The sequence below is a fragment of the Lissotriton vulgaris genome, chromosome 10 (genome assembly GCF_964263255.1).
Source record: "Lissotriton vulgaris chromosome 10, aLisVul1.2, whole genome shotgun sequence".
NCBI lineage: Eukaryota > Metazoa > Chordata > Amphibia > Caudata > Salamandridae > Lissotriton > Lissotriton vulgaris.
The window spans coordinates 468953298-468965432 of NC_141698.1; positions in this window are offsets into that span (position 1 = coordinate 468953298).

Consider the following 12135-nt stretch of genomic DNA (forward strand, 5'->3'; position numbering starts at 1 on the left):
ATATATGGTCTATAACCCATGGTTTTTTCAGTGAATTTTCAAGGTTTTGTAAATGCTAATTCCTAATTATATATGGTCTATAACCTATGGTTTTTTCAGTGAATTTCAATGGTTTTTTAATAGTAAATATCAAAAGCTTTAAAATGTCAAGTACGTGGTAGGTAAAAACATTTTCGTGTTTATGCACGCCGATGTGCTTTGAACGCTGCCCCCCCCCCTCCTCTTTTCTTTTAGGAGTATTCTCTCTTTGCAGATAGTGAAGGGTAGGTAACGCAGGCGTTTGCCCCCGTTGTAATCCGTCGTGCCTGCTTCCCTCTCCATTTGATTGATTGTTATCCTAGCATTTATTGTTTTGGAATTGGTTCTCTTTGGTTCATTCTCTATTTACAAACAAGCACAGAGTCGCAATACTCTGTTTAGTCTTTGCAGATAGTGAAAAATCGTTAAAAAAACAAAAGGAATCAAGCAAAATCAGTAGGCCACTAATGGGGTCTCGTTTTGACCTCGCTAAAATAGAAACATTATGAACAACCCCTCATGAGAAATACGAAACTAGTGAGAGGAACTGAGCTCGACACCATGATGGCTGCAAGACAGCTCGGCTCCGCCGCCCACCCCACCCAAAATAACGACAAACCCTATGCAAATATTATACATATATACAACACACCAGCAAAGTAACAGGGTAAAACGTTTTATTAAATAACTATTTACATGGCAGCCTGCTGCAACATCGATCCAAACAAGCCTTTGTGTTTGTGGCTCAAAATCAACCATCAATAGTAAGATTTTCATAGGTGAGTGTAGGTTCATGGTTTTCCATCCACAGACTAAAAGCCTGGAGTGGGAGTGAAAGAACAATAACTAGGTAAGAAGGAAGGCATAGGTTGTGGGAAGGACTCTGGATATGGTATGTTGCTTGCTCCCTGAGATGCTTCAATGTCACTGCCTTGCACAAATGGCATAAGTCCTGGATGTTGGGTGCCATAGTTGAGGGTTCCGAGCAGCGCTTGTAACACTGTCTGAAGCTTATTTGCACCTGCTGCAGCTTCACTATTCTCAAAGTAAGTGGGGGCTGTTTGTGGACCTGACTGCATTGGAAAACAATGTGATGCGGTGCCTCCCTGAACCGCTTGACGGAGGCCCCCGAGATAATTGCACCTGCTCCACACCTTGTCCCACAATCCGTTTGACCTGAAGACACGTCCTGCGGTGCCCTGGTCCGACCATCACATATACCTGCGCCAGGAGACGGCGTGGGGTGCACTAGAAGGGAGAGGCAGCGCGAACGAGCCTCCCCCACCTCCCCAGGTGGAGGTTTCTCAGGTACACCCCAGCGCTTCACTCGACCAGCTGACTTGCGCCCGCTCTTGCGACACAGTGCCTCGCTCGGCCAGCTGAATTGCGCCTACTCTTGCCATCACAACGTCTCACCCGCCATCCAACGGAATTGCACCCAATCTTGCAGTACAGCGACAGGCGGCTGCTACGGAGCTCACGAAATGGCAGTCGGCTCCACAGACTTGGGCCTGGCCTGCAAGGATGGCTCTGGGCAACCGTGGAACTCGGACGCTTGACTGCTAGGGCATGGGCCCCATTCCCAAAAGAGTCCCCTCAGCCTTGAAGATTCTACAACAGTCACCGGGACCCCCGTCTCCCGTAGACTTCCGGTGGGGAGCGACTGCCATGATTGCTCGCGGAATGGCCACGACGTAGCCAAGAGATGGTGGTGCTCTCATGCTGACGGCAGCTTCAGTCTGAAACATCCGGAAACACTGTAGACTACCAATTCGATCAGTTCCGGTGGAGCCCCAACGTGACCCGGTAGAGAAGAACTTGCCCTCCCCTCTTTGACTGATGGTTCTTGTTGCCTGTCCCTTCTGTTGTCATTTAACAGAACTTTTTGGACTGCTGAAAGGGGTTGTGTTCCGACCGCTGGTTGGTGGAGACATTTTGACTATATTCTGGACCTGCGTTGTCGCGTAATGCGTCATGTGACGAGCCGCGTTAGCGCACCCGGAAGTGCTCCGGTGCACGAGGTGAAGCTTCCCGGAAGCGATCCAGGGCGCGGCGCGCATCGCGTAACATAAGCATAACAGGTCATGTGACTTGTTAATAAAACAGACTGCGCAGCGCAGGTGGTTGAGAGTCACAATGACCTGACCATAGCCTGAGAGTCCTTAAAGCGCTCAAGTGCGTTGTCTGCTTTGTCTCTGAACAGGTGACGGCCATCAAAGGGCATGTCCATAAAGCTGGATTGAACATCCATGGAAAAACCAGTCGAACACAAGCTGACGTAGCGTTGAAAGGCTACAAATGTGGAAATCATCCTGCTAAGTGCATCAGCGGTATCCAGCTCACAGAGGATGGCAATTTTGATGCTTCTCTCCCCTTGGCACCTGCACTGGAGAGTAAGGCTTGGGCCTCCACCAGGCACTGGGGCAGCACCTGTGCCACCGTATACCACACAGAGTGGGCGAAATGGCCCAACAGACATGCTGTATTTACCTACCGCTGTACCAAGCTGGCAGAAGAAAACATTTTCTTCCCAAGGAGGTCCAGCTTTTTGGATTACCTGTCCGGTGGTACGGTAGGGAAGGAGCCTTTTGAAGTGGAGTCTTGGCTCAGGGGTGGGGTGATGGGAGAGGAAAGTGGGGTCGCCCAGGGCTGGGCGGTGGCGTTGGGCAATCATCCTGCCCACAGGAGCCCCTGTGTTGGTCCTGCACCATGTGCCCAAAAGGATGTCCGTGAGGGCTTCATTAAACGAAAGCCAGTCCGACTCAGTGTCTACCTCAAAGTGAAAGGCCGGGGTCGACATCGGCTGGGGACACAGCCAACGCAAGTGGTGGGCATTGTGCCGGTAGAATCGGCACCATGGGAGGCGTAATGAGGTTGACCAGTGCCGATGTGGATCCAGGCCTGGATCCAGGGGGACCCTGAGGCACCGAGGCTAAAACCGCCGAAGAAACGGGCACAGGGCCTCTAGCCAAGTCCGCGGGCCTAAAAGCGTGCTGGCGGTGCCAGACTACCCAAAGATGGCATGCATCGCTTCGTAGAACTGACAAAGCTAGACAGGAGTTGTTCCTGGTCCCAGGAAGGAGGGATCTCGGAGTCGACCCTAAGGGCTCCGCACGCTGAGCCGTGAGAAGGGCACCACCCGCATCCCTCATCGCATTGACCGCACGACGAGGAGAAGTCAAAGAGCAACAATACTTATTCAACTTCTTTTTGTGCCTCAACTTAACTGACCCAGAGACTGAAGACTTCGACGAAGAATGGTGCTGGCTCCGCGATCAGTCCCTTGACCTCCTACATGACCAGGACCTTGAGCAAAGCTGAGCTGACTGCCGAGCCTCGAGGAGTTTTCGAGACTGCTCCCGCAAAGGCTGCAGGCCATCGTCCGGCAGTCAGAGTTCGACTTGGGGTCTTGGTCGTGCTCCAGGCAGTAGAGGCACACGCGGTGCGGATCCATCACCAATATCAGTCGGTTACAGGAACCACAAGCCTTAAAGCCGAGCATCCCTCATGCACCAGGAATCGATAGACTAAAAAAACACCAAAGTCGCGAAAAAAGCTCTGTCCAAAAATTCCTGGGGGTACCTCTCTCTCCGGATCTGCACTTGCTGGCGTGGAAAAGAAAGAACAGACGTCAGCAAGCAAGAGCGATGTCTATGTAGCTACCGCAACTTTATCCTAGCGACCACGACGCCGATGACGAAGGCGGAGTCGATTGACGTCAAATTCCGGCACACAGGGGTACCGCTGATGAAAAACGTTCCGGATCCAGTCAGACTCCTGGGGGTAATTCTAAGTTAAGGAATATATAACTAACTGTTTCCTTCAGATATATTTGTTTCCGTCACACTACAGAATTACAAAAAACTTGCTTAATTTCTGCTTTCCTAACTGCTGAATGTGTACAGTTAATTTACGGTAATTACATTTTGGTAGTGTATAAAAATTAAATATCTTACTACAGCCTTTTCATTAAAGCTCCCTGTACCCCAGCAAGATTATCAAATAATTCATTTAATTTTCTCTCTCAGACGTGAAATTGTGATGAGTTTGTAAACCCCAATCCTCATGTTAACAAAATAATCAGCAATTTGTCAGAAGACATAGCCAAATATTTGACGTCTGTCTTTGATGGCCAGCAAATGTGCCAAAATGAATACAGAATTTAAAGGCCTTTTTGTTGCATGTACTTTTATGACGCACCAAACTTTGGCTGGTGATCCACCAGTGGGTCATGATCCACAGTTTGCAAAACACCGTTCTATTGTGAGAATGGTACCACTAAAGAACGTGTGTATAGATTTCAGTATAACAGAGGAAATGAAAATATAAACCCTTAAAATCCAAAACAATAAATCTGTGTTTTCTGTTTCTCCCTTATGTTTTATTCCAGACTACTGACGACTTGGACAGGACATTGACGAGACAAAGCAAAACGACTTTGATTCATTTATCACCTCTACTAATCAAAGACTATCAGCAAAAAAGTTATTTTTCCAGGTAATTTTTTTAAAATGTCACATTAAAATCAACAGCAACTTTCTAGTTTCATAACTATTTGGAGCTAGTGCACGTAGTAGATAACATTTAACACCATCTCATGAATACTAAAAGAGGGTCTGATGTTCTAGTGGACAAAGTCATCACTACGTTTTAAAGAATGCCATGATAGCATTTTAAGGTTATAGCATTTACCTTGTTAGTAATGTCTGATTAATGCTCATAAAATCTCAGGTACTTGTAGTCAAGAACCCATGTGAGAAATTATCTCCAAATGAGGTTAACGGCATATCCAGTACTCAAAGTACATTCTCTTCTACGTTATTCTGTGTTATACGTGTGAACAATTTCCAGTTGACCAAAACATCCACTCCACTATTGTTTTCAATTAGAAAGTGTACCTTCCTCGAAAAACACACCGAAGGAAGGCATATTCTCTGCAGTGAATTATAACTGTAATTTAAGGATGAACCATTGTACAACTCTAGAACACAGTCATTGCCTTCAACCTCAAGCTCTTGCTTATACCCCACTTAAGTTAAGTACAGTTTTAAGGAATCACTAACTTAAATCTAAAACTGTTTCTGACAGCACACAATAACACTTTATCAGGCTCCCTCAACTGTTAATACAATAATGTACTGATTCTGAACTTTCTCCAAGGACAATACTTGGGACTACAACTCCTCTGGAGTATAAGGCACTCAGGTTGGGATAATGTGCTGAATGAATAAGGAAACTTGATTAAAAGTCTGATTTTAATACATCTTGTGTCATTGAATATCTTGATTAATGATGACTAGGAATTATATCTCTTTGCACTCAGTGTCAATGTCAAACAACTACAGACTCAGATTCACAAAATGAGTTTAATAATCTAAACTGCGTTGCACACCTTTGCTCAGGGGTTTATGAAAGATTTTAGGTAAGTCAGAAAGGTTTTGCAGTGTATAATTAAAATCAACAAAAGCTGCATGGAGAAGGGCCTAGTTAAAGCATCAATCATTCTGCATTGTTGAGCTGCCACACATTCTCTCTCTCTAGCACATGGTAGTTTGGGTGTTAAATAACTTGTGTGATTGTAAAGTTCACATCTACCTGGGGATTTTTGGGATTTATAGAATATATATATATATATATATATATATATATATATATATATATATATATATATATATATATAAAAAACCATGGGTTATAGACCATATATAGTTAGGAATTAGCATTTACAAACCTTATTTAACTCACACAAAACCATTGAAATTTCATATATAGTTAGTTGCACTAAACTATATATCGCGCACCAGCAATCCACTGCTGATCATGTCACATATTACATCATTCATGACATGATCAGTGACATCACTGATGACATCACTGATGACATCTCAAATGACATCACTGATGACATCACTAATGACAACATCCAGTGACTGTATGTTTCTGAAAAGGCAAAATATGTCTTACATATTGAAGAATGAGTGGATGTATAAGTGTCTGGATGAAGGATTTAGTAGGTGCATGACTGACTGTATGAGTGAGTGATTAAATGTGTCTCACTGAGTGCATGGGTTAGTGACTAAACTGTATTAATTTGTGCATCATTATGTCTGTTGTTCTGTATACTGCTGCATGTGTTGATCAGTAGCTTTATGATTAAGTATATGGGTTATTGATTGGTTGCCCAAGTATTTGTATTGGAGACTGAGTGTGTGTGTGGGTGGCTGGGAGGTGTATGACTCTGTGCATAGATGTGTGAGCAGTCGATTCACTAGATGTATGGGTTCAAAAGTGCATGTGGAAACAGCTGTATGGGCGATTGACTGTGTGCATGAGTGTATTGGTGAGTGAATGGATATCTCAGTGCTACATGTCAAAGTAAGTACATATGTAAAACACAGTACATGTGAGAGTTGACATATATAAATAACTGTGCATAAGAGCCAGTGAATTTGTGAGTGGCTGTATGGATCATTGTGAACTTGTATCAGGGATTGTATAAGAGAGTAAATATGTGTTAGTATATGTTTGAATAAGTAAGGTGTGTATAACTGTATAGTTGAGGAAATGGAAGTGTGATTGATTCTTTGCATGACTGACTAGGTGTGTGAGTAACTCCATGGATGAGTGACAGTCTGTGAGTGTCTATTTACTCTGAGTGTATCCAAGATTATATTAGAGTCTGAAGAGGTTCACCGTATTATCACATGAATGATGTCATCAGTGATGTGATCAGTAATGTCAAATGAGATGTCATCAGTGATGTCATCAGTGATGTCATTTGAGATGTCATCAGTGATGTCATCAGTGATGTCATCAGTGATGTCGCTGATCATGTCATGAATGATGTAATATGTGACATGATCAGCAGTGGATTGCAGGTGCGCGATATATAGTTAGTGCAACTAACTATATATGAATTTTCAATGGTTTTGTGTGAGTAAAATAAGGTTTTGTAAATGCTAATTCCTAACTATATATGGTCTATAACCCATGGTTTTTTCAGTGAATTTTCAAGGTTTTGTAAATGCTAATTCCTAACTATATATGGTCTATAACTTATGGTTTTTTCAGTGAATTTCAATGGTTTTTGAATAGCAAATATCAAAAGCTTTAAAATGTCAAGTACGTGGTAGGTAAAAACATTTTCGTGTTTATGCACGCTGATGTGCTTTGAACGCTGCCCCCCCTCCTCTTTTCTTTTAGGAGTATTCTCTCTTTGCAGATAGTGAAGGGTAGGTAACGCAGGCGTTTGCCCCCGTTGTAATCCGTCGTGCCTGCTTCCCTCTCCATTTGATTCATTGTTATCCTAGCATTTATTGTTTTGGAATTGGTTCTCTTTGGTTCATTCTCTATTTACAAACAAGCACAGAGTCGCAATACTCTGTTTAGTCTTTGCAGATAGTGAAAAATCGTTAAAAAAACAAAAGGAATCAAGCAAAATCAGTAGGCCACTAATGGGATCTCGTTTTGACCTCGCTAAAATAGAAACATTATTAACAACCCCTCATGAGAAATACGAAACTAGTGAGAGGAACTGAGCTCGACACCATGATGGCTGCAAGACAGCTCGGCTCCGCCGCCCACCCCACCCAAAATAACGACAAACCCTATGCAAATATTATAAATATATACAACACACCAGCAAAGTAACAGGGTAAAACGTTTTATTAAATAACTATTTACATGGCAGCCTGCTGCAACATCGATCCAAACAAGCCTTTGTGTTTGTGGCTCAAAATCAACCATCAATAGTAAGATTTCCATAGGTGAGTGTAGGTTCATGGTTTTCCATCCACAGACTAAAAGCCTGGAGTGGGAGTGAAAGAACAATAACTAGGTAAGAAGGAAGGTAGAGGTTGTGGGAAGGACTCTGGATATGGTATGTTGCTTGCTCCCTGAGATGCTTCAATGTCACTGCCTTGCACAAATGGCAAAAGTCCTGGATGTTGGGTGCCATAGTTGAGGGTTCCGAGCAGCGCTTGTAACACTGTCTGAAGCTTATTTGCACCTGCTGCAGCTTCACTATTCTCAAAGTAAGTGGGGGCTGTTTGTGGACCTGACTGCATTGGAAAACAATGTGATGCGGTGCCTCCCTGAACCACTTGACGGAGGCCCCCGAGATAATTGCTTCTGCTCCACACCTTGTCCCACAATCGTTTGACCTGAAGACACGTCCTGCGGTGCCCTGGTCCGACCATCACATATACCTGCGCAAGGAGACGGCGTGGGGTGCACTAGAAGGGAGAGGCAGCGCAAACGAGCCTCCCCCACCTCCCCAGGTGGAGGTTTCTCAGGCACACCCCAGCGCTTCACTCGACCAGCTGACTTGCGCCCACTCTTGCGACACAGTGCCTCGCTCGGCCAGCTGAATTGCGCCTGCTCTTGCCATTACAACGTCTCACCCGCCATCCAACGGAATTGTACCCAATCTTGCGGTACAGCGACAGGCGGCTGCTACGGAGCTCACAAAATGGCGGTCGGCTCCACAGACTTGGGCCTGGCCTGCAAGGATGATTCAAAAAAGGGGGTGGTGATGAACAGAGTGTCTGAATTAAGCAGACCACTCTTACCCAGTCCAAAGATCAGGGCTTGATCCATCACCGTTATTTCTCTCACTGCACCATCCCAGCTCAGAACCTGGCTATATGCAAATCAGTCTGTCCCTGGCCCAGTGCATCATGGTACCAGGGCAGACTAAACTACCAAGCCAATTCTTCACCAGAAAGGAGACAAGCTACCGGGGACCGGTTTCTGGCATTTCAGCCGTCTTCGGCCCGGCTTGCTTGAATCCTGATGGAGCAGTGAGAAAGGGACTCATGTCTGAGTATACCCTGCCACACCTATAGTGGCCAAATACGATTCAAAAAAGGGGGTGGTGATGAACAGAGTGTCTGAATTAAGCAGACCACTGTTACCCAGTCCAAAGATCAGGGCTTGATCCATCACCGTTATTTATCTCACTGCACCATCCCAGCTCAGAACCTGGCTATAAGCAAATCAGTCTTTCCCTGGCCCAGTGCATCATGGGAACAGGGCAGACTAACTACCAAGCCAATTCTTCACCAGAAAGGAGACAAGCTACCGGGGACCGGTTTCTGGCATTTCAGCCGTCTTCGGCCCGGATTGCTTGAATCCTGATGGAGCAGTGAGAAAGGGACTCATGTCTGAGTATACCCTGCCACACCTATAGTGGCCAAAAACGATTCAAAAAAGGGGGTGGTGATGAACAGAGTGTCTGAATTAAGCAGACCACTCTTACCAAGTCCAAAGATCAGGGCTTGATCCATCACCGTTATTTATCTCACTGCACCATCCCAGCTCAGAACCTGGCTATATGCAAATCAGTCTGTCCCTGGCCCAGTGCATCATGGGAACAGGGCAGACTAAACAACCAAGCCAATTCTTCACCAGAAAGGAGACAACCTACCGGGGACCGGTTTCTGGCATTTCAGCTGTCTTCGGCCCGGCTTGCTTGAATCCTGATGGAGCAGTGAGAAAGGGACTCATGTCTGAGTATACCCTGCCACACCTATAGTGGCCAAAAAACGATTAAAAAAAGGGGGTGGTGATGAGCAGAGTGTCTGAATTAAGCAGACCACTCTTACCCAGTCCAAAGATCAGGGCTTGATCCATCACCGTTATTTATCTCACTGCACCATCCCAGCTCAGAACCTGGCTATATGCAAATCAGTCTGTCCCTGGCCCAGTGCATCATGGGAACAGGGCAGACTAAACTACCAAGCCAATTCTTCACCAGAAAGGAGATAAGCTACCGGGGACCGGTTTCTGGCATTTCAGCCGTCTTCGGCCCGGCTTGCTTGAATCCTGATGGAGCAGTGAGAAAGGGACTCATGTCTGAGTATACCCTGTCACACCTATAGTGGCCAAAAACGATCCAAAAAAGGGGGTGGTGATGAACAGAGTGTCTGAATTAAGCAGACCACTCTTACCCAGTCCAAAGATCAGGGCTTGATCCATCACCGTTATTTAACTCACTGCACCATCCCAGCTCAGAACCTGGCTATATGCAAATCAGTCTGTCCCTGGCCCAGTGCATCATGGGAACAGGGCAGACTAAACTACCAAGCCAATTCTTCACCAGAAAGGAGACAAGCTACCGGGGACCGGTTTCTGGCATTTCAGCCGTCTTCGGCCCGGCTTGCTTGAATCCTGATGGAGCAGTGAGAAAGGGGCTCATGTCTGAGTATACCCTGCCACACCTATAGTGGCCAAAAACGATTAAAAAAAGGGGGTGGTGATGAACAGAGTGTCTGAATTAAGCAGACCACTCTTACCCAGTCCAAAGATCAGGGCTTGATCCATCACCGTTATTTATCTCACTGCACCATCCCAGCTCAGAACCTGGCTATATGCAAATCAGTCTGTCCCTGGCCCAGTGCATCATTTGAACAGGGCAGACTAAACTACCAAGCCAATTCTTCACCAGAAAGGAGACAAGCTACCGGGGACCGATTTCTGGCATTTCAGCTGTCTTCGGCCCAGCTTGCTTGAATCCTGATGGAGCAGTGAGAAAGGGACTCATGTCTGAGTATACCCTGTCACACCTATAGTGGCCAAAAACGATTCAAAAAAGGGGGTGGTGATGAACAGAGTGTCTGAATTAAGCAGACCACTCTTACCCAGTCCAAAGATCAGGGCTTGATCCATCACCGTTATTTATCTCACTGCACCATCCCAGCTCAGAACCTGGCTATATGCAAATCAGTCTGTCCCTGGCCCAGTGCATCATGGGAACAGGGCAGACTAAACTACCAAGCCAATTCTTCACCAGAAAGGAGACAAGCTACCGGGGACCGGTTTCTGGCTTTTCAGCCGTCTTCGGCCCGGCTTGCTTGAATCCTGATGGAGCAGTGAGAAAGGGACTCATGTCTGAGTGTACCCTGCCACACCTATAGTGTGCAAGGATGGCTCTGGGCAACCGTGGAACTCGGACGCTTGACTGCTAGGGCATGGGCCCCAATCCCAAAAGAGTCCCCTCAGCCTTGAAGAGTCTACAACAGTCACTGGGACCCCCGTCTCCCGTAGACTTCCGGTTGGGAGCGACTGCCATGATTGCTCGCGGAATGGCCACAACATAGCCAAGAGATGGTGGTGCTCTCATGCTGACGCCAGCTTCAGTCTGAAACATCCAGAAACACTGTAGACTACCAATTCGATCAGTTCCGGTAGAGCCCCTACGTGACCCGGTAGAGAAAAACTTGCCCTCCCCTCTTTGACTGATGGTTCTTGTTGCCTGTCCCTTCTGTTGTCATTTAACAGAACTTTTTGGACTGCTGAAAGGGGTTGTGTTCCGACCGCTGGTTGTTGGAGACATTTTGACTATATTCTGGACCTGCGTTGTCGCGTAATGCGTCATATGACGCGCCGCGTTAGCGCACCCGGAAGTGCTCCGGTGCGCGAGGCGCAGCTTCCCGGAAGCGATCCAGGGCGCGGCGCACATCGCGTAACGTAAGCATAACAGGTCATGTGACTTGTTAATAAAACTTTTCATTGGTTCATTTTACTTTTGTTTTTCTAATGATGGAAGGCTTGGTCATATGACCTAAAAATAACACTTTTCATTGGTTTCAAACATTTTTTTTCCCAAATGATGAAAGCCCCACCTTTTTTTTTCTCACTCTGACTTGTAAAGCAAAGGACCCAGATGCATTTACAGTTTATCACTAACAATGTTCCAGGCTAATGTATTTTCCTGGGAAATTTACAACTGTCCTGCAAGTAAAATATTCCTATTTCGAGAAAAGGGCGTTTCTTCGTGAGGGAGCCGTTGAACAAAAGAGGCTCGACCTGCTGTCTTAGTCGCTGATAGGCATGAATATCGGATTCTTATCGATCACTTTATGTTGCAGGAGTGGAAAACACAACAGCCCTTGACCATTTATCTTTACTGCTTTCCTGCGTATTATACCTTTTAACCGTCATGTAATCGGGCTGCTTTATTTCACTTGCCTTTTACTGATTTGAAAACAGTGGCTATTATTCAAAACTTTACCAATCTAGGTACTACTACCATGTTTTGTTTTAAAAACCTTTATTGTGAAAATGTCAGTATACAAATACGGGCCTATAACCACGTGGGCCGGCCACGGAGCAAAC